Source organism: Pseudonaja textilis, chromosome 1 (genome assembly GCF_049901715.1).
Source record: "Pseudonaja textilis isolate UNSWEBS1 chromosome 1, rPseTex1.2, whole genome shotgun sequence".
NCBI lineage: Eukaryota > Metazoa > Chordata > Lepidosauria > Squamata > Elapidae > Pseudonaja > Pseudonaja textilis.
Window position 1 is genome coordinate 171981437 of NC_141990.1, and position 22074 is coordinate 172003510.

The following is a 22074-nucleotide window of genomic DNA, read 5'->3' on the forward strand; positions in this document are numbered from 1 at the left end:
TCCATATCAGATTTACTAAGACACAGATACTGCAGGTGGCAAGAGAGAAAACACTAAAATATAAAGACAAAGAAATTGTGGTGCCAAGAAGAGTAAGAGAAATGAGAAGAGAATATTTATTCTTGACTAAAGAGTTACTTAAAAGAGGAGTAAACTACAGATGGTTGATGCCAGAAGGCCTCTTGTTCACTTGGCAGGAACAAAGACACAGAATTGACACAGTTGAAAAAGCTAAGCTATTCTACTTAGAATACTTTAGAGGAAAGGAGGAAGAGCAAGAAAGGAAGAGTCATTAATTGAATTCCAAGAGGAGTGTATAGCAGTAATTGAAAAAGAAAAAGAAGGTGCAGTAGGCAGTGTGCCCAGAGAGCAACGAGAATTAAGATCTACTAGAGCAATAAAAACCCCTTATAAAGCTTAACATGGATGAAAGAAAATTGATTACGATTAACATAAATGGACTTAATTTGGCTACTAAAAGAAGGAAAGTATTTCACAAATTAGACAAATTAAAATTTGATATAATCTGCTTACAAGAAGTACATATCAAAAAACAACATGAATATATATTAAAACAAAAAAATTAGGGAAATTATTTACGTCGCTGGCACAATCTTAAAAAAGGGGTGTGGTATTATATATTAAAGACACAATTTTAGCAGAACTAATCTATACAGATGACGATGGAAGGATTTTGATGGTGGAAATAATGGACAATAATGTTAAAACACTTTTAACGATAACCAAGAAGAATTTTACAGGAAATTACATATGAAAATAATTGAATTGGACTATGTTAAATTTTCGTATGATTGGAGAGCTCAATGGAATAATCTTTCTTTCGAATAACAGAAGAATTTAATTTAAAAGATGCATGGAGAGAGAGAAATGCGGAAAGTAAGCAATACACTTTTTAATCAAACAGGCATGCATCATGGTCTAGAATAGACATGATATAGATGTCAGCAGAATTACTGACTAACATACGAGAGATTGAAATAGAAATAAGCACTTGGGCAGACCATAATCAAATGTCAGTTATTTGGAAAGGATACAAGAGGAGATCTAGATGGACTTTAAATAATACGATCTTAAAAGAAAAAGACTTTAAACAGAAAATAGAGAAAGAACTCATTTTCTTTTTTAAAGAAAATAGAAAAGAGGATACATCTTTACAGAATCTCTGGGACACAATGAAGGCCTACACAAGAGGCTTGATAATAGACTATACAAGGAAAAGAAATATAAAACAGAAAAAGACTTTCAAATCATTGGAGGATGATTCTAAAAGATTGGAAAAAGATTTACAGAAGTCCCCACAAAAAAGACATTAAAAATAAAATGGGTATAATTAAACATAAAATGGGACTAATGGAAAAAAGAGGAACTAGCACAAAAAATGCTAAACAGAATTACTTTGAAGATGCAAACAAACCAGGCAGATGGCTATCTTACAAACTGAGAAAGGAAAGAGAATCAAGAAGGATTAGTCAATTAATAAATGAAGAAGGACATGTTTGCTATGGAAATGAGGAGAAGAAAAAACATTATACAAGATTACTATGGAAAATTGTATTTTCAAGAGAATATTCAAGAAGAAAAAGTTAAGCAATATCTACAGAAAGCGAATTTACCTTGGATACCTAAAGATATTGAAACAATTCTAGAAGGGAATATAACAATGATGGAATTAAGAGAAGCCTTCAAAAAACAGAATGTTGGGAAAGCACAGGTCCAGACGGTTTGCCAGGGGAATTCTATAAGACTTTTCAGGAAATATTGAATCTTCACCTCTTAGAAGTTATGAATGAAGTTATGCTAAAGAAAAGAATACCCAAAACATGGTCAGAAGCATATATTACACTTATACCGAAGGAGGATACAGACCTGCAGCAAGTTAAAAATTATAGACTTATATCCCTATTAAACTCAGACTATAAAATCTTTGCCTCAATCTTGGCAGAAAGACTGAAAAGATACTTAACTTTATCCATATTGACCAAAATGGATTTCTGCCAAAGAGACAAATCAAAGACAATGTGAGAATTATTTTGGATACTTTGGAATATTATGAAGCGCATCCTGAGAAGCAAATGGCCTTGATGTTTTTAGATGCACAAAAAGCCTTTGACAATGTGAGTTGGTGATTCACTTTACTTCAATTGATACAAATGGGCTTTGGTAAAAAATTTATCCAAGCCATTGAAACGATATACCATGAACAAACTGCAAAGGTTATGGTAAATGGAAAATTAACAGAATCTATAGATATAAGAAAAGGGACAAGGCAAGGTTGTCCACTGTCACCTCTGCTGTTTGTGTTAACATTGGAAGTGTTAAATAGGAACATCAGAGAAGAAAAAGAAATAAAAGGAATCAACATCAAAAAGGAAGAGTATAAATTGCAAGCTTTTGCAGATGACCTGGTATTCATATTAGAAGATCCATTGGAAACAGTACCCAAATTAATAGAAAAAATAGAAGAATATGGAAAAGTAGCAGGTTTTAAAATAAATAAAGATGAAACAAGGATATTAACAAAGAATATGATAGCAAGATGAAAGAAAGAGTTGGAAGAACTTTTAGAAATATAGGTCACAAACAAAGTCAAGTATTTAGGGATATATATTATACCAAGATTAGCACACTGAAGGAGGATAACTATGTTAAACTCAAACAGCAGATTGCGACAGATCTGATAAAATGGGAAAAACTACAATTATCATTGCTTGGGAGAATATCTACAATTAAGATGAATGTATTGCCTAGAATTTTATATTTATTCCAGACAATTCCAATTTGATTAGGGAAAGAGTTTTTTGAAGACTTAAATTGAATTGTGTTGAAATATATTTGGCAGGGTAAAAAAGCAAGAATAAAACTAAAATTGGAATAAAACTACACCTATGGAAGATAGTTTGATGTTTTTATGTTTTGTTTGTTTATGTTTGTTTTTAAAAACCAATAAAATTAAAAAAAAACTAAAACTGTTACAAGATACAAGTATAAGAGGAGGGTTTGCCTTGCCCAGTTGGGAGTTATTTTACCAGGCGACAAGTTTGATTTGGGTAAAGGAATGGATAACATTAAGGAACAGTAGACTATTGACCTTAGAAGGGCATGACTTGCTGTTGGGGTGGCATGCTTTCCTCTGGCATAAGGGAACTAAAGCACAGGGGTATTTTAGAAGACATTATATTTGAGAGGCACTGTTTTTGAATTGGGAGAAGATAAAAAGACAATACTACTTAAAAATTCCACTATGGATATCTACCATTGAAGCTTTTTCTTATCCAATAATATATAAAAAGGAACAAACAGTTAGATATGGGGAGATAGTGAATGAAAAGGGTGAACTTAAATCTATGCAAGCGTTGGAAGAACAAGGTGTAAAAATGAACTGTTTTTCATATTTGCAAATACAATCTAGATTTGATAAAGGTTCTAAAACAGAAGGTATTTATGGTAAGTTGACTGATTTAGACAAAATTTTCATGGGTACTGATGAAAAGGTAATTAGAAAACTTTATGGACATTTATGAGAATTTAAACTGGAGGAGGAACAAGTTAAAGAAACGATGATTGCTTGGGGGAAAAGTTTTGGATATGGGATTGACTTAGAAAAATGGCAAAAATTGTGGTCTCAAAACTATAAAATGACAATGTTAACTGCATATAGAGAAAATTTGTATACAATGTTTTACAGGTGGCATCTACCCCTGACGAGACTTGTGAGAATGTTTAAGAATAAATTGGATAAATGTTGCAAATGTCATCAGATATCTGGTTCATATTACCACATGTGGTGGACATGCTTGGATGCAAAAAAATATTGGACTAAAATCCACACATGGTTAGAAAAAATGATAAAACAATATATAGACTTTAAACCAGAGATCTTTTTATTGGGAATCATACTGGTAATATACAACAAAGTGCTGAAATATTTGATTGTAAATGTTTTAACAGCAGCTAGAATTGTATTTGCTAAGAATTGGAAAAATGATAAAATACCTATACAGGAGGAACAGGGGTGGAATTCTGCTATCCGCTAGAACTGGTTGTTAACATTCTAAGCAGTTCGGAGAACTGGTTGTTAGAAGAAATTATTGGCCTAATCCTGTAAGGAAGGCAGGAAGGAAACATTCTGGTGTTGCTTACAGAAACTGCCTCTCCGTTAACCCTTATTACATTCTTGGCAGGACTAGACTTCCTGTCTCAGGAACATCTCTGGAGTTTTTTTCCCTCTCCTTTGCTGGTACTTTGCTTGTGTGGAGTGATCATTTAAAGTTACAATGGCTGTTGTAGTTGTTGTAGCTTACCATAAATTCTGAAATTTTTCTTATCCTGACTGTGTCTATTTTGAATTTGCAGGTAAGCCCACCAGTCTTCTCCTAGCCCTTGTTCTTGGAGATCCGGCCAAGATTTAAAAGGTCCTTGTGCATCTAGAAGGTCTTTGTATTTTATCATCTTGTTAAGATTCAAATTATTTGGATGTATCATCGCCTCCATCGTTGAGATCCAAATTGGGATTTTTAGATAATATTTGTTTTTATTTTATTCCAATTAGCCAATAAAGAGTCTCTAATTATATGTCTGTGGAAATAATTCTGTTTGATTTTTCTGGTGTCCCATAAAAATGCTTGCCATCCCCTCTGTAAGTCATGACCTTCTAGGAATAGGATTCTTTTATTCGACAAGTTTACCCACTCTTTCAACTAAAGTAAGGAGGCTGCGCTATAGTATAGTTCCCCATTTGGGAGTGCCATACCCCCCACTGCTCTTCATATCTTGCATTGCCTTTAGATTTATCCTCGGTTTTTTGCCTTGCCAAATAAATTTTGTGGTTATCCTATTAAGTTCCACAAAATAATTTTTATGTATTTTTATTGGTATTGTTTGGAATAAATAGATAAATTTAGGAAGAATGTTCATTTTAATAGTAGTGATCCTCCCTAATAGGGAGAATTGCAATTTAACCCATAGCTCTAAGTCTTTTTTGACTTGTTATAATTTACTATAATAATTTTCCATTAGGGTTTTGCAATGAGCTATCAGCCAAATTCCTAAGTATTTAATTTTTTTTACCACTTTTAGTCCCATTATCCTTTCCAATTTTAATTTCTGTTTTTCTGTTAGATTTTTAGTTATTAATTTCATTTTCCCTATTAATTTTAAGTCCTGCAACTTTCCCAAATTGATCTAATTCTTTCAGTAGTTCTTGACCTGTTTCAATTGGTTCCTCAATTAAAAAAAACCATATCATCCACAAATGACTGCAGTTTGTATTCTTCTTTCTTAATTTTTTTGTCCCTTTATTCCTGGGTTCTGTCTAATTCATGTAAGCAATGTTTCCAAAGATAATATGAATAGCAGGGGAGATAATGGACACCCCTGCCTAACTCCTTTCTCGATTTTTATTGAGCACGTATACTCTCCAATAATTATAATATTCACCTTTTGTGAGTCATAAATTGTAGTCACAATGTTTTCGAATTTAGTGCCTAAATTCATATTGTAAATTTGTTGAATTAGAAATTGCCAATTTAGGTTGTCAAAAGCCCTCTGTGCATCCAAGAATACAAGGACTATTTGTTTTTCTGGATGGGCTTCTTAGTATTCCAAGACATTTAACACTATTCTTAAATTGTTCCTAATTTGTCTATTGGGAAGAAATTCGTTTTGATCTTTATGTATATATTCATTCAGTATTTTTTTTAGTCTATTTGCTATAATTGTAAATATTTTATAATCAGTATTTAACAGAGAGATTGGTCTATAATTTTGTATGAGTCATGAATCTGAGACTTTTTTCGGGATCAATGAGATCAGTGTCTCCTTCCATGAATCCGGCATTCTAGCTGCAAGTAGAACTTCATTATATACTTCCACCATGAGAGGTCCTATTTTTTCTCCTATTTTCTTATATAGTTCCCCTGGAATCCCATCAGGTCCTGGGGTTTTGTTGTTCTTTTCATTTTCTACTGCTGTTTTTAGCTCAGGCCACGTAATATCTCTAATTAACATTTCCTTCATCTCCTCCCCAATTATTTTATCTTTTGTTGCACCCAAATAGTTTCTTATCATGTCCTCATTTGGCTCCTTCTTTTTATAAAGGTCTTCAAAAAAAATTACATGCAATTTCTCTTTTCTGTTCTATTCCCTGTTGGGCATCCCCATTTTCATCTATTAATTGGTAAATCAATCTTTTCTGTTTCTCTTTTTTAAGTTTATAGGACAACCATCTTCCTGGTTTATTGGCCTGTTCAAAGTATATCTGTCTAGCTATATTCAACTTTGAAACCATTCCTTCCTGTTCAATTAAATTTAATTTTTATTTAGTTATTATCATCTGGTTTTGCAATTTACAATCTTTTCGGGTGTTTTGTAACTGGATTTCTAATTCTTTAATTCTTTGTTTTAATTTGTTTTGTTGGGCAAATTTTTCTTTACTTCTCCTAGCAATGTATGATATCGTAGTGCCTCTTATTATTGCCTTCATTGTGTCCCAAATATTCTGTTTCGTAGTTGCCTCATTATTATTTTCTTTTAAGAAGTAGTCTAATTCCTCCTTAAGTTTATTCATAAATTCTTTCTCTTTAGTTAGCTGTGTATTTAGAGTCTACCTTTTCCTTGTTTTTTTCCTACCTTTCCACACTATCTGAATCGGATTATGATCTGCCCATTCATTAGGTAAAATTTCAATCTCTTTTAACTCATTTGCTAGCTCACCATTCATCCACACCATATCAATTTGTGTCCAGGACTGATGTGGATTGAAATAAAATATAAATAGCTTTTTCTCCGGATTTAATTTCCTCCATATATCTATCAAATTTAGTTCAATCATCATTTCCTCACATGCTTTGGTAATTCTCTCTTTTTCCTCTCCCCGCCCCCCCCTACTGTGATATTTCTGATGGTCCACAATGGCATTGAAGTCCCCCAAGATACAAATATTCCTTTTTTCTAGTTCCACTATTTTTCCATGTAGTTGTTTAAAAAATTCCTTTTGGTTGTCGTTAGGAGCATAAATTACTACTAGTAGAATTGGGATTGATTTAATCCAAATTTCTAATACCAGTATTCTTCCATTGGGATCTGTCCAAATTAGCTCTGCTTTCATATCCTCTTTCACATATACTGCTATCCCTTTCTTTTTCCCGAGGTCTGCTGGCGACGTATACAATTTCCCTAGCTTGTGGTATTTTAGATATTTTTCATCTTCCTTCCTTATATGAGTTTCTTGTAAGCATATTATATTTGCATTTTATTTAATTAGTTTGGTTAATATTCTTTTCCTTTTTATCCTAGAGTTCAGGCCATTTATATTAATTGATAATATTTTCTTTTCCTCATCCATTGCCTAATTGATTCTTGCTCTTTGTCTTGTAGTTACTCCTGTCTCTCTTTGTAGCTGATTATGTGTCTTTGGTTCTTCTCTCTCTTGTTGTTGTTGTATGTTTTTTGAGTCCCTAAAATTCCTATCACTATTCTTTTGATAGTCTTGATCATCTTGCAAATTTGATTCTAGTTTATCTTTACTACTCGATTCTTCGGGGCCTACCAATCGTTCATAGAATTCTTGGGCTTTTTCCATGGAATCTACTCTGATTTTTCTTTCTTCCCATGAAATTAACATCCACTCTGGGATTAGCCATATAAATATAATGCCTTTTTGGTTTAATTGGTTCGCCAAGAATTTATAATCTCGCCTTTGCTCTCTTACTCTTCTTGGGATTTGCTTAAGCACCGACTTCTTTTCCTTTATATGTAATTGTTTCTTCTCTAGATATTTTATATATAACATCCCGAACCTTTCTTCTGGCAAATCTTACATGGACCTCTTTTGGATATTTAAGACATCTTGCGTAATTTGTGCTCACTCTGTAGACTTCGTCTAGTTCTTTCAGAATATCATCCTTATCTTTTTCCAACAGTTCTGCTAATATTCCTGCCATCACTTGTTCCAAATCCTCTTCTTTAGATTCCATTATGTTCTGGAATCTCAGATATGCTGCGGCCTTGTCCATTTCCAGATAGACCAAGGAGTCATCCATTTCTTTGCTCATGTTTCTTAGTTGCTCACCAACCATTTCCAGCTTCTTCTCAGTTTGTTCCATCCTTTTTTCAACCTCCTTTATTGTTGATTCATTTCTCTCTAGTGCTTGCTGTATTCTTTCAATTTTTTGACCCAGCTTTGAGATGTCTAATTTCATTTCTGCCTTTAAGTTCCCCATCTCTTCTTTTAAATCATTTGTATCAGCTCTTGTTTCAGTATGGTTTTTCATCATTATTTTCTGAAGTTTCAACATAGATTTTTGTAAAGTAAGAAGAGTTGCTTGGATATTGGCATTCGTGATGGGAGGTTGTTTCTCTCCAGATAGTGTTTCCTCAATTGTCTTTTGTGCCATCACTGAGGGCGATGCCACCACAGTTGTTTGTGTTGAGGTAATCTTCTTCCCAGATTTAAGTGTTGTATTAGTTGTAGAGGTCATTTCTTGTAAAATTTGTTTCTGTTTTTGTATTATACTAAATACGTTATGCCAAATTAGCATTCACTATTGAAGAGTATCAAATGGCAATGGCTACTGCTCTAATCAATTTAATATGTTAATAAACTAATCACTCTTATCAATATATATATTCTCCAAAACAGTTTTAAGGCTATTTTCTAAATCAAATACCTGGGTTTTTAGATCTAAATATTGTATCAAATTCCTCTATTTATATTTTAAGTACTACTAATCTGTATATCTATAAGTGCTATGAAATTCCTAATCTAAATATCAATATTATAGAATAGTATTTCAAATGTTTACAAATCTAACTGAAGATATATTAACCTTGCTATACAACAGTTAATTATTTAATCTATAGTAATCACAAGTAATCACAATTAATTATTTAATCTAATACAATCAATGCCTATAGTCAATACTTAAATAATTAATTAATTATCACCTCCTTTTTTTCTATGTATTAAACCCAGATATGAACTTCAATATTTACTAATATATCAATTAAACCATATATGAATCACGTTTACCACATTCGAAAAACAGTTGAGTTGGTGTCCAGAAATAATTAATACAATCAGCAGGAGTTAAAGGCATAAAGTGTCTTGATATAGCTGTTCAATTCTTCGTCTCTAAACCAGAGAGTTCCTTCACCAAACACACCGGAAGCACAATCTTGCTGAGTAATGTCTCTGGTTTTACAGTCTCATCGCACTCTCCACTATAACCGTTCCTCCTTTTGTTTAAAAGTCTTGCATGTCACTCTCTAAATTTCATATAGTTTTTTCATTTAATAGATCTCCTCCACTTATTACAGCTCCAAGCCAATAATCCAAAAAGAGTCCAGTGAGTTATTAGGTTTCGTTCAAGGAATATTTAAAGTTATGATAAAGCTGTTTATTTCCTCACTTTGGATCACGCCCCCCGTCTCAGATTTGTCCTTCCAATCTTCCCAAAATTCACAAATCAAGTCTCTCACACTTCCTGAAAATTAAGCTCAGCTAATAAGGGCTTTGAAGGGCTGTAAAGCAAGCTGTTGCTTGTGCAGGAAGACTTGACTTGCAGTGCGGAGAAGGTGATGCAGAGAGACCCTGTAGAGACTGACATTATCTTTTGAATTAAGTTCAGTAGGTCAGCAAAGGTACTCTTGCAATAATAGCCTAGAGTCTTATTTTAAAAAGAAACAGAAATTTCCCCAATCAATTTTGAGGAAGCAGCAGAAAAGAAAGAAAATATAATGAAGAGGCATTGGAGAAACTGACTCCTTCCCATGGGATTTTAATAAATATTATAGTTTTCTTTCCCTTTCACATGTTGACCTAGCTATTGCTGCTTGGTTTAATTATGAGGGTAATATGTTTGGAGATTCTAGAGGTTTTTTTTTTAATGCTTTGCCTTATTTCATTTATTTGAAAACAGAAATAATTATTCTCAAGAATAATTATATAACTGCAAGGAAATACAGGCTGGCCCATCTTGTTTTATGTGGATTTGGAAAGTTTCCTGATTTTTCTCCTCTTTCTTTCTTAGTTTATAAATTATTTCCTGGTTTATCTTTCTTCTTTTCTTTTCCTTACTTTACCTTACCTTAATTCACTTGGGGTGTGTGTGTGTTTAACAATCAACCTAGAAAATTGTCATTATAAACTTTTGTTTCAAAATACTTTTATTTCCCAGCTATTTTAAAGTTCATTTTCTTTCCTTTGTATCTCAGCTAATCTCTCTCTCTCTCAAAAAAACCCACATTGTTTCTGTTGGACAAACTCCAGGGGTGGGATTCAAATTTCTGTGGGTGTGGCCTAATTTGAGGGTGTGGTTTTCTGATCACATGACTGGGTAGCCATGGCTTGCTGGTCATGTGACTGGGTGGGCATGGCCAGGTGACTGGCAAACCAAATACAAATGGTCCTCACTTAATGACCAGTTGTTTAGCAAGTGTTCTAATTTATGACTGGCCTCCCCAGAGCTACTTGACCAGTTTTTGGAGTTTTGACAGCTTTAGATCAGGGGTCCAAATCCCACCCCTGCCTGTGTGTGTGAGAGAGAAGGAGAGAGAGAGGTTGGGTCAGATATCTCTCTCTCTCTCTCTCTCTCTCTCTCTCTCTCCCCTTTCTCTCCCTCTCCCCCTCCCTCTCCCCTCTCCCTCCCTCTCTCCCTGTCTCCCCTCTCTCTCCCTCTCTCCCTCTCTCTCTCCCCTCTCTCTCCCCTCTCTCTTCTCTCCTCTCCCCCTCTCTCTCCCTCTCTCTCCCCTCTCCCTTTCTCTCTCTCTCTCTCTCTCTCTCTCTCCCACCAATGCCAGAAAGCCACCGTCAGTCAAAATTCATATTAGTGGTCTCCAGGATTTAAAATTACGAGTTTGGTGGTCCCTGAGGTCCAAAAGTTTGGCAACCCCTGATCCAAAGGGATGAGCCTGAGAGAGGGAAAGAGAGAGAGAAAATAAAGAGAAAAGGGAAAGAAAGAAAAAGGGACGAAGAAAGAGGGGGGGAATGGAAGGAAGGGACCGAAGGAAAAAGAAATAAAGAAGGAGAGAGGGAGGAGAAAGAAAATGAGATATCTATTCTAGTCCAACCACCTGCTCCAGCAGGGTTAGAAGGGAGTGTGTGTGTGTGTGTGTGTTCTCCTTGTAATTTACCAGTACATTTTGGTTTTGCCTTCTTCAGAATTGGCACTGTAATACATTGGGAAAAAGTAATTTTTAGGGTGGAGATCTGGTCCAATGAATCCTGTTTAAAGCCTCAACCAAATGTGAGAGCTTCCTGATAGTCTTGACCATAAAACTGGTACTAGCAAGAAAAGGTAACATAAAACCCAGAGCAAGCTTCAGCACCTCCATTCATCCAAAGTGAAGGGCTTTCTTCGCTGCGTGCACTTATGCCCTCGGGAATCTTATTAGGTCCAGATTAAAAAAAAACACCAAATTCTATAATTATCTATTAGAGATAGAATTAGAAGAGGAAGTAGTCAAAGGCAACATGATAGCTTGGAGTAGAAATATAGGGCATAGCATAACATTATCAGAATGGGAAAAGGTCTGGATCAGGAATAATAAAATCACAAAATCAGCAACATGTAAAGAAAATGCCTATAAAATGTTTTATAGATAGTACCTCTCCCCCTCGAGAATAGCGAAGATGTCTCCTAACATGAATCCGAATTGCCAGAAATGTAAAAAGAAACATGGAACATTCTTTTATATGTGGTGGTCCTGCACTGAAACCCAAAGATATTGGCGTAGAATAAAAAAATGGTTAGAGGAAATAAAGCCAGAGCAAATTGAATTAAAATCAGAATTCCTCCTATTAGGGATATTTAATAGACAACTTTCTAAAAAAGCTAAATATATAATATTGCACATTCTTACTGCAGCCAGATGAGCCTTTGCACAGTGTTGGAAACAAGCTGACATTCCAACAGAAGAAATGATCATTCAGAAAATAACAGCCTGTGCAGAGATGGATAAATTAACCCTAGCACTTAAGGATGAAGAATCATCAGAATATTATAAAAGCTGGCAATGTTGGTATGATTGGATAGAACAAAAATAGAAAATATATTAGTAAATATTGTTAAATCGTAATAGAGGTAGTAATTACACATTTGCAATAAGACTTATTTGTAAATATGACACCAATAATGATATCAAATAAGGAATCACAGACTGCTGATAATGGAATTGTTTGTTTTTATTCTTTTTCTTTTCCTTGTTTTTTTCTTTATGTTGTGTATGTGTTTGTTTGTTATTTTAGTTGTATAATCAATAAAGTTTGCTTTTAAATGGCACTGAAAAAAGTGACTTATTACCATTTTTCACACTTACGACTGTTGCAGCATCCCCACAGTTGTGAGAGGCCAGGCGAGGAGATGCATGCCTTGATGTGAGTGATATTGAGTTGGCCACGCCCACCCAGTCACATAACCACCAAGCCATACCCACCAACTAAGCTACGCCCACCGAACCGGTTGTTAAAAAATGTGAATCCCACCCCTGAGGAGGAAGTTATTAAGAAAATTATGGACTGTGCTGAAATGAGTAAATTGACATTTGAAATCAGAGAATGAGAAGATAAACAATTTTATATGATATGGGATTTGTTTTGTCAATGGTTGGATAAAAAGACATGGAATTGTAACAGAATAGATAATTTTGTTATAGAAGTTTATTAGATTGATATAAAATATAATGTAGACATATATAACCATTGGATGAAAGCACAATATAAATTTTAAAATAAAATGTGGAATATCTCGTATAAAATGATGGAATAAATAGTTTAGTCATGGATCATTAATAATTGATAAATATATAAGCATATGTTAGTTTGACAATGTGAAATTTGTATAAACTGTGAGTAATGACTATGAAAGGATTGCACAAAAGATTCGTAACCAACTGACACACTGTATGCATATAAAATGGAAGATGGTTTTATGTTTTTATGTTTTTATGTATTGTTTGTATATGTTTTGTCTTAAAAAATAAAAACTTTAAAAACAATATTCTCTAATCTTATCTCTTAATATACTTAATTTCTCTATCCCTTTACCCTTCTTAGCTTTTTTACTTTTATTAACGTATCTACTATACTTCAACATTCTTGACTAATCCATTACCTATATTTAGCTTTCATATTTTTTCTCTAACCATTGGTAAAATAATTCCCATACTTTGTAATATTTAATTTGCTCTCTTTCTTTAATTGCAAATGTTAGTCTATTCATTTGTGCACATTCTAGTGTTATCCTATTCACATTTTCTTCAGCAGGAATCTGTTCCCCTTTCCAATTTTGAGCAAATACAATTCTTGCTGCAGTTAATACATGAATAATCAGATATGCATTCTCTTTGCTGTAAATTTCAGGTAAGACATAAGACATAAGACTTTATTTGTCATTACACTCGCAAGCGGGTGCAACGAAATGAGGTGCTCTTCCACAAGTAAAACTGGACAACACCATTGAAAAAAAATAAAATAAAAATAAAACTAAACACAACAAACCATACAATAATCTCTATACAATTTAAAAATGTAAATACCCCATTACTCTCAGCCATTAAATTCCATAAAAATCTTATGACCCTGCATTCAAACTCAAAACTGCACTTGGATAAAAACTGTTCTTAAATCTAGTCATCCTTGTTCTTAATACCCTGAATCTCCTTCTCGATGGTAATAGTTCAAAGAGCTGATGTCCCAGATGAGAGGAGTCATTCAATATATTAAATATCTTCCTCTTACATCTATTCCTATACAGTTCTTCCAAAGAGGGGAGTGAGCAGCCAATGATGTTTTGGGCCATCTTAATCACCCTCTGAATTGCCTTTTTCTCTGCCACTGTGCAGCTCGAGAACCATACACAGAGACAGTAGGATAATATACTCTCAATTGAACTCTGATAGAAGGTAGTCAGTAGATTCTCAGCCAGATCTCCAAAAGGAATATTTCTGGTTTAAATCTGCTTAAATTTGGTGTATCATCTTTTCCACAAACATATTTTTGTCCAATATTTTTAGCTTCTACACATGTCCACCACATATGATAGTATGTGCCAGGTGTTTGGTGGTATTTCCAACACTTTGCTGATTTGTCTTTGAACATCTTCGCCAGCCTAGCTAGTGCAAAATGCCATCTGTAAAACATCTTATACAAGTTCTCTTTGTATGCAGTTGACATTGTTACCTTATAGTTTCTATTCCATAGTTTCTGCCAATCATCAAATGCTATTGTATAACCAAAATTCTTTAACTATGCTATCATTTCTCCTTCACTTGTTCCTCTTCTAATGTAATACCCAATAAGTAACTACAATTTTATCAATCTTTCTTCTCTTCCTGTTAGTATCTTATCCAACTCTGTCAGTTCTTTATAAAAGCCATATGTTTTAACATCTTTTTCATAACTCAACTGTATTTGCAAATATGAATATCATATCGATCCCTTGTTCGCCCAATTCTTATTTGGTTTTAAGCTCACCCCTTTCCTTTAAAATATCTTTGTATTTTACAATATTTCCCATATTAAAAATATTCAGATGATTGAGTGCTTCCATTGTAGAAAGCCAAACTGGTACTTTCAAATAGTGCTGTTCTTTAATTTTTTCCCATATTAACAATAAAGCATTTCTTATGTAGTAGCTCTGAAAGTAACCATGTTTCTTGTTTTTCCCATACCATAAAAATGCATGCCAACCCAGTTATAGATCATGTGCCTCCAAAGTCAACAGTCTTGTATTCTTCAATACTATCCATTCTTTCATCCACATTAAGGCTATAGGTTGGTGGTATACTTCCCAATTAGGTAGCTCAAAAACCCCTCTCACTCTTGCATCCTGTAGCATTTTAAGCTAATTCTTGCTTTTTTCTCTTGCCAGTTAAATTTCAATATTGTTTTGTTAAGATACTCAAAGTATTTTTCCCCCAACTTTATTGGGACTGTTTGAAATAAATATAGTAACCTTGGCAATATATTCATTTTAATTGTTGCTGCTCTTCCTATTAGTGATAATTGCAAACCTTTCCACTTTTCCAGATCAATCATAATTTGTTGCAATAGTTTCTGATAGTTATCTTCCTTAATTGTTACACATCTATCTGTTAAGAGAATCCCTAAGTATTTATTTTCTTGGTAATCTGAATATCCAGTCTCTTCATTAATTCCTTTTTCTGTTTATCTGTGATATCTGAGCATCTTAGTTTTTTCTCTATTCATTTTCAGTCCTGCCACTTCACCATATTCTTCTATTTTTTTTCTAACAACTTAGGTCCTGTTTCCAATGGATCTTCCAAGATAAAAACTACGTCATCTGCAAATGCCTGTAGTGTAGCTTATACAGTCCACCTTTCCTTAAATTCTCAGAGCAGGGAGACAGATATGGGGAAGGAAATCACATCTGTATTTTTGCTGTAAGAACATAAGAGAAAGGATTGTATATACTATTCTGAGAGCTTCTGTAATTCCAAGCAACCTTTTTGATATGAATAAGAATAGAATTAGTTTTTAAGATGTTTAAAGATCGTTCCTTACAAAAGGGGTGGGGAGGAATTAACATACTGGCTTTTGTTTCACTAAATAAACATCGAAATAAGGGGAGGGGTTCTAAACTCCCTTATGTATCCCTGTATGCCTGAGAGACCTCAGATGCTGCTTTGAACTTCTACAGGAATTGTCTCATCTCAATAAAGGATTCCTTTTTGATATGTTTTGATATGTTTTCAAAAGTTCATTCTAGCTGAGTGAATGGGAAAAGTTCTGTAGCCTGACATAAAGCAGCGTCTGCAATAGAGGTCAGCCCAGAGAGGAATTTTTTTTTTAAAAAAAAAACTTCACTCTACCAAGGGGACCCTGCAAGAAAGGAAAATGTCTGAGTACAGAAAGGACCAAGGGGAAGCCAAATGCTGGGGAGAAATGTCGACAGTTACCCAGCCAGATACTGACTTGGTGCACCCCATCAAAGACAGCGAGGCTGCCTACGAAACCTCCACCAAGCCCTGGTGGTCTCTAGGTATAGGAAAAAGAGACAGCTGGGATGGAAGAACCAGAGGAGTAACCTTTACCCGGGGCAATCGTAAACCTGGGTGGAAATTGGAGCTGGAGGCCCTATCGAATCAGGAAGAATGGGACGTGGAGCCACCGGCTGATGACCGAATGAGATGGTACATAAATTGCCTCATGAGGGAAGCCCTGGAGAACTTCAAGGTGAGGGATGCACCAGGGTGACAACGCAGGAGAGCCAGGGAACCAGAAAATGAGAGAACCCAAGCCACCACCCCAGATCCAGTGGAGATTGAGCGGGCAGAGGGACAAGCCAAAGAACCAGGAGCCATACCAGGTACCCAACCCCTAAATGCCCCGGATCAGGGGATTAAACCTGGCCAACCCAGAGACATACAACTGCAGAGGAAGATCCCGCCCTTGGGGGTAAAATTTGATGGAGACCCCCAGAAACTGGGATTTTTCCTGGCGCAAGTGCTCACCTACATGCAAGAATATGGGCGGGATTTCCTAACCCAGGGGTCCAGAGTACGAGTCGTCACCCTGGCCCTTGAAGGGGCAGCAGCCAGATGGATGGTGATGCTCCACAACATCAATGCCCCAGAATTAAGGAACCTCAATTGCTTCATGACAGCCTTACGCCACTGCTTCGAGGACCCCCTTGCCAACAGAAAAGCCCGCGACCACATTAGAGTCATAAAACAAGGCCGTCGCCCAGTAGCAGAATACACCGAGGAATTTCGTGACCTGGTCAACTGCGTAGACTGGCCAGAGGATATCCTAGTCTGTTAGTTCAAAGATGGACTAAATGATGACCTATATGCTGCCTGCCTGGCCCGTGGGGCTCCAAACCTGTTGCACGAATGGTACATGATGGCAGAGGAGGCAGAGATAGACATGACTCGAAACCAGTACCACAGTGGCAAGTCTTGGAAAACATCCCCACCCCTGGGGAAATGGGAAGTCTTCAAACCCCAATCCACCATGACTCCAAGAACATCTAGTTGCTTTAAGTATGGAAAGGAGGGACACCACGCAGCAGAATGCCATTCGAAAACCCCTGCCAGAAAGCTAGACCACCCAGCAGGGGGGAAACACGGAACATCCAGCCCTTGAGGAAAGGAGACTGGCCTGAGGGGCCGAGTAGATGTGGGACTCCGATCCCCCACCAACCCAGAGGAAGAACCCCCAATTCTCTGAGTGGACCCGAGCCAGTCCGAAAGTGATCCAGAAGATGACCCGCTGGTAAGCAATCCAACTGAACCAATCACCCTACCTCTGAGACTGTTTATCCCCAGCTGAGGGAAAGGGGAGGAAGTTGCAGCGTTGCTGGATTCAGGATGCACCCGATGCCTAATAAATCCCTCCCTTGCAGAGAAATTGGGGATCCAACTGAAAGAAATGGAAAATCCCATCGCTTTCTGCCAATTAGATGGAACTATAGTGGTGGTGGGGAGCCAGCCAGGTTTACCACAGAACCATTAAAAATAAGACTAGGGAACCACACGGAAATGCTCACATTCATTGTAGCCCCAGGAATGGAAGAGCCGCTAGTCCTAGGTCTCACATGGCTGCAGAAATGGAATCCAAAAATAAATTGGAGGACAGGAACCGTACAATTCCAGAGAGACATACTATTTGCAAATAGCTCAGAGGAAAAGATAAAGAAAGGAACAGAGAACAGAGAGTCAGCCATGACCGGACAGTTGACTGAATCCATTAACATCCCCAATGAGTACCAGGACCTGGCCCAAGCATTTAGTGAGAAAGCTTGTGATGAACTCCCACCCCATCGTGCCACAGACTGCGCTATCGAAATCCTACCAGGGGCTAAATTCCCAAAACCACAAATGTACTGCATGTCCCCCAGAGAACTGAAAGAACTCAGAGCATTTATCGATAAAAATTTAAAAAGGGGGTTCATTGAGCCCGCCCAACCAAAAATAGCTGCCCCAGTGTTATTCTGTGAAAAGAAAGATGGCTCAGCACGCTTGTGTGTTAATTACAAAAGATTGAACGCAATTTGCATAGAGAATATGTATCCACTCCCCCTCATGAAGGACATGTTAGCCCACCTCTCGAAAGGAAATTTTTTTTTGAAAGTTAGACCTATGAGAGGCATATTACCGCATCAGAATAAAGGGGATGAGCGGAAGACAGCTTTTAACACACCATTGGGATGCTACCAATTTAAAGTGCTCCCCTTTGGATTGCAAGGAGCGCCTGCTGTGTTTATGCAATCGATCAATGAAACTCTTCATAAATTTTTATATAAAGGGGTTCTAGTGTATCTTGATGATATTTTAATCTACATGGAAACGATGGAAGAACACATCAAACTACTCCATGCAGTCCTCACAAAACTCTTAGATGCTAAACTATATGCAAAACTCTCTAAATGTGAATTTGATGCTGCTTTGAACTCCTACAGGAATTGTCTCATCTCAATAAAGGATTCCTTTTTGATACATTTTGATACGTTTTCAGAAGTTCATGTTGAGTGAATGGGAAAAGTTCTGTAGCCTGACAATATGTCAGCTCAATGTTGGAAGTGTAATCAGATTCTGGATGTGCCCCAAAATAAAAACATACTGGACAAAAATACATATTTGGATGGAAAAAATGATAAAGGAACATACAGATTTAAAACCAGAAATATTTCTGTTGGGTATCGTACCAGAAAAATACAATAAAAGGACTATGTATCTAATATTATATGTGTAAACAGTGGCCAGAATTGTATTTGCACAACATTGGAAAGGTGTGGAGATCCCTACAGAAGACAAGATAATTAAAAAAAAAATTAGAATACACAAATGGATAGATTAATGCTTGAAATTAAAGAAAAGGAAGATACGGAATATTTTGAAATATGGGATTTGTTTTATCAATGGTTAACTAACAGAAACAGAAATTGGAATATTTAGAAGTTGAATTATAAGAGAAGGATTAATTTTATGATGGTTTATTATGATATGTTTTATTATGATTTAATATTAAATATTAATATGTGGAGAAAAAACTGTTATATGATCACTACTAATGAACATTATTTATTATGACTATTGCTCAAATTAACTGTAACCAGACAACACTGTTTAAATAGACATTGAAACTGTTGCTCTTTCTTTATATAATAAAAATTAAAAAAATATTTTTTTAAAAAAAGAATAGAATTAGATTAAAAAAGATCCACAACATTGGCTTTCAAATTTGTGTAAGACATCATTTTAACTTAGACCATCATGTTAGTTAATGCTTTCTGTCAAGAAGATAAGTTCTCATTTTTCAGATCATTTTTCTAACGTTCAACATGAACTAAGTTTCAACCAACTCAAAATGAAGCGGCTGTGAATTTTGGGCTCTTCTGATTCCAGGACTGGAGACTTTCCATCCCTGCTCTTGGAGATAGAGGGTGGCAAGTGCACAATTTTGGGGTTTTGCTGGCTGCTGTGGCCAGGACACGTTGTCTTGTGTGCTACTTATATTGGTTCTGAGACAATAAGCTCTGTCACTCATATGTTGGTCACCATCAACTGACTGGAATACTACAACATGCTGTATAGTACATGGACCTGTCCTTAGAGGCCATTAGAAATTACAGTTGGGCCAAGATGAAGTGATGTGGGTAGTTATGACTGCACCTTGGTGTGTCTGTGTAACATCACACAGGGGTGTGTTGTTACAAAGCCAGGGGTGTCAAACTCAAGGCCAGAGGGTTGGTGCTTAAATTTTCCTAGTCACTTCTATCAAAAGTTTTACAGATTCTTTCTTTTCCTTAGGGTGTCCTTTCAGATCTTAGAATAAAGAAAAGGTTCTCACCAAACCGGCACACTCTCTCTTTCCGTTCTCTTCTGTTTCGGAGCTGTCCCAACTTCAGCAGCTTTAATGGCTGCCTCTTTGCTGCTGGCAAGAAGAGCTTCTCCTGGATCTACCAGGGACTTTGCGGTGTCCCTGGGATTGACAGGATGCACTCTTCACTCTCACTGTCTCTTCAGGACGGTTTAGATCTGATAGGACCATCCAGGAGCAAAGATATTGGCAGCGATCTCAGACCACCAAGATTGCATGCCATATCGTCGCAACGCCAGCTCCGCCCTCGAAGACATTTTCCTTCTTATCCAAGAAGCTTCTTCAGCTCAATGAAGAGCTGAAGAAGCTTCTTGGATAAGAAGGAAAATGTCTCTATGTGTTCTATAAGTTACCTTTTGGGAAAAAGCACATTTGGAACAACAGTTCCTTTGGTTGCACCAATCAAAATGAAAAGCCCCCCAAAATAATATTTACAGTGTAGGAACAATCTTTCTAAACAAAAAAACTCCATCCAATTAATGCATAAGTTAATTGGGTATGCAGTAGTATTTCAAAATCAAAATTCTCTGCCATTTAAAATGGATGTTTTGTTTTGAAATGACAAGTGTCTGCCACTTAAAACAGTTGCTATGAAATCAAACCACGCATCCATTTTTACAGCATAAGACCACCTAAACCCACCCGGACCAGAGACTGCTTCTTCAGACAGCATCAGTGCCTTTTCCAGATACTACAACTGGGGATCACTGTTCTCTTCCTTGTAACAACATTGTATACTATACCATTATGGCTGTTCCATAAATCCTGACTGAAAGTCACTATGATGCAAACAGAGTCTGTCTAGGAAAAGCCTGCCACGTGGTAATCCTAGCTTATAAAAAACAAATTAAAACCAAATGGAACTTTTGATGCATTAAATTAGACATTTCACAACCAATTTAAAAAATTGTTTTTATAAATATTGGCAAGATACTTTCCTTTAGATATTAAATATGTACTGTTGCATCTTACAGTTCAGGCAAGCTATAGCTAATATTCTCTGGCTATTGCATTTGTGATGTATTTTTCAGTTCTGAGGTATGTAACCTTTTGAATTATTCTTATGGAAATATATTTGTATCAGTAGAACAAACAAAGCGGGATGGTACATAAATAAGGAACCTAAATATGTTTGAAGTCTTATGGTTGATGGATTCCCAATTGATCGGGTTTTGGCACTGGAATATGTGGGACGTGTGCCAATTAATTACGTTAAGAGTGTGACTGAAAATTATCAATTGATTGACTGGGTCATTGGCTGAAAATGATGTGTATGTCAGTATGTAGTTGAAAGCCAGAAATGGAGGTCATTTTTTTTGTCAAAGACTTGTGCTGTAAGTCATCCACTGTATAAATGAGGAAAGTCAGAGATAAGGTCAGCATGTGTACAAATGAAAGGAAACCATTTTTGATATCTAAGATTAGTGTGGCCATGCTGTTGTATTTTCAATTCCACTAATTGTGTGTCACAGCTGATGCTGGGTCATTTTTTTCTTCATGACTTAAGCCCTGCTCAAGAATGTGAGAATCATGAAGCTCATGGTACATATGAGATCTCAACAGTGCTGTTGTTTGTAGGTGAGCTGTTATAGATTGTTCCAATGTTAGGCAAAATCTAAAATCTTTTTAACCCTGATGAAAATGCAGATATATCCCAATAGCAATTGGTTCCACAGCTGTTGATTTCTTACAAATGTCTGTGATCTGTATTTGCAAATCTTGGTATTTTGAAAATCTTTCTGTATGAATATAATTTTTATTAATAATTTTAATTACACTACTACAATCTAAAAATAACTAAACTTAGAGAAAAAGAAGAGAATGGAAAGAAATAATAACAAGTGCAGGAAAAAGAAAAATAAAGAAAAAGGAAAGAACATAGTAAAGAAAAAGAAAAATATTTACAGTGACTTCCAACCTTCATCACAAGTATAAACAAATTTAATAACTCTTCACTTCCTATGAATTTAAACAGATATCTCTTCATCCCATATCCCACCCTTTATCTGTAAGCAAATCCATAAAACATGAACTTTGAAATCCTGGTGTCAACAAAAAGTCCATAAAGGATTGCAGAAAATTGGGGGGAGGGAGTCTTATTTTAAGCTTGACCAATAAAACAGCTTTATATTCCTTGTTTTTATTTCTAACAGTCTTAATCTTTAATATATTGATGTTTTTTCTTCAATTCATCTTTATCCCATCACACAGAT